Raw genomic sequence first — 2,524 nt, 5'->3', positions numbered from 1 at the left:
GGTTTCTGCGTTACTTGACTCGATGCTGTGCTGGCCCAGCATGGTTCTTCTCTGATGCTGGTTCAAGAAGCCCGCCTTCCCTGAACTGCTTCCTCCTGCTACCACTCAGTGTCTACCCAACATCATGCCGGGCTTCTCACCTCAGCCATGGAGGAAAGACAGCTGTGTAGTTTGGATCCTTGTATGATGTCCCAGCTCAAGCCATCTTTCCATTCTTTAGGTCACATGCTAGTCACTCACTCCCAGGTACTTTTTATTTTTTTATTTTTTGAGCCCTCAGTAAATGTAGGTGTCTTTTTAATTTTTATTTATTTATTTTGGCCTTGCTCTCAGGCATGTGGAATCTTAGTTCCCTGGCCAGGGATCGAACCCATTTCCCTGCAGTGGAAGCAAGGAGTCTTAACCACTGGACAACCAAGGAAGTCCCACTCCCAGGTACTTTCGCATTCTGGTTATCTGGAATTCGTCCTGATTGCCTTATCCTTGCTTCTGGTTAGATACCCTCCTCCCTTCTGCCTTGTTATCTTAGTCACAAGCCTTTTCTCAGTGTTTGGTTTCCCTTCTGTAAGTCTCTGGATCAGACAGAGATGAACAGGAAAGCTAATGAAGTTTAAGATTAAGCTTCAGAGTCATTGGCAGTTCCAGGCCTGGAAGGGGCCCTAGCATTATGGTATATGCCAGCGTCTGGTTTGTAAAATCAACGAACGGTGGTTTAGCCACAGTTGGCTCAGAGCATCTCTGTGTCCATTCTGCTGCCTCCATCCCTCTTGCTGTTGTATTGGGTGGCTATACAGTGACCATGGGCACATTGGGAATCTGGCTAAGGGGAGATTAAATCAGGAGAAAGTAGTTTGGATTTGGAGAAATATATTTTAGGGACTCCCAACCACTTCTGTACACATTCAAGTTATTCCTAGCTGTCCTGTATTGAAATAGCTTCCAGGAATACTCAAACTTACCATGCCTGTGTGCAGTATCAGGACAAGAGGTCTGAGGCTGGAGGGAACATTGTGATGTTACTGTGCTTCACAGCACTAGGTACCAGAAGTATGCTGACAGTGAGGGAGCCTCACAGGTCACACTACATGGAGCTAGAAGCTAGTCTATGGGAAAGTCTTTCAGTCATGAATCAGATATGTAAAGCCAATGAACACAAGTTCTGTCCTGTCAGGAGTATACTCAGTGTGCAGTGTATGCAATTATAAACACAAGATATATTTATATTTCCATTTGGATGGGGCTTGGGGGAAAAGATGTTCTTCAGAATCCCTGACATTGTGGGCACAGACATGAAACAAGACCCCAAACATTGAGGGGTGTGTGTGCAGATGAATTAATGTAGCAGGCCTGAGACTGCTGTTCATAGAAAGGGCTGCTTATAAGAGTGACCTTCTGCTGGCATCTAGCATCGTGGCTCTCAGAATGTCCCCAGTTAACAGAAAACTGTGTTTAGACCATTTATACAGAGTGCTTTATGCCAAACTCCATTTTCCTTCTGGGAGTCTGGGATTCTGGTGCACAGTAGGCAGATGCTGTCTATGTGACCAGCCCTGAAGAAAAGCTGTGGGCTCTGAATCTGGGCTGCCCTGGACAGAAACATTGCACACCTGTCAGTGCATTTTCCTTGCTGAGGGAAGGGTATCCTCTCTGTAGCCCCCCAAGGGAGGGAGAGAGCATAAGGAAGTCTGCACATGGATTCTTCCAGGCTCTGCCTGTCTTTCTCCCTGTGATCCACCTTTGCGTCCTTATTGAATTGCTGTACTTACATCTTAGCTGTGAGTGCAACTGTATGCTGAGTCCTCTGAGTCTCCAAAATCACTGCAGATGGAGATTACAGCCATGAAATTAACAGACGCTTACTCCTTAGAAGAAAAGTTATGACCAACCTAGGCAGCATATTCAAAAGCAGAGACGTTACTTTGTCAACAAAGGTCCATCTAGTCAAGCCTATGGTTTTTCCAGTAGTCATGTATGGATGTGAGAGTTGGACCATAAGAAAGCTGAGTGCCAAAGAATTGATGCTTTTGAAGTGTGGTGTGGAGAAGACTCTTGAGAGTCCCTTGGACTGCAAGGAGATCAGTCCATCCTAAAGGAGATCAGTCCTGGGTATTCTTTGGAAGGAATGATGCTGAAGCTGAAACTCCAGTACTTTGGCCACCTCATGCGAAGAGCTGACTCATTGGAAAAGTCCCTGATGCATGGGAGGGATTGGGGGCAGGAGGAGAAGGGGACAACAGACGATGAGATGGCTGGATGGCATCACTGACTCGATGGACGTGAGTTTGAGTGAACTCTGGGAGTTAGTGATGGACAGGGAGGCCTGGCGTGCTGCAATTTATGGGGTCGCAAAGAGGTGGACATGACTGAGCGACTGAACTGAACTGAACATAAAGTATCATGAATATTGGTGAAAAAAGTAATGACGCATTTTGGTGGGGCAGTAAACCAGTACCATGCAAATCTCAAACCACTAAAATATTAAACAAGTAATGAACGTTTATATTGAATATAAATATAAATGAAC

The sequence above is a fragment of the Capricornis sumatraensis genome, chromosome X (assembly GCF_032405125.1).
Source record: "Capricornis sumatraensis isolate serow.1 chromosome X, serow.2, whole genome shotgun sequence".
Classification (NCBI taxonomy): Eukaryota; Metazoa; Chordata; class Mammalia; order Artiodactyla; family Bovidae; genus Capricornis; species Capricornis sumatraensis.
Note: the sequence above shows the minus strand (reverse complement) of the source record.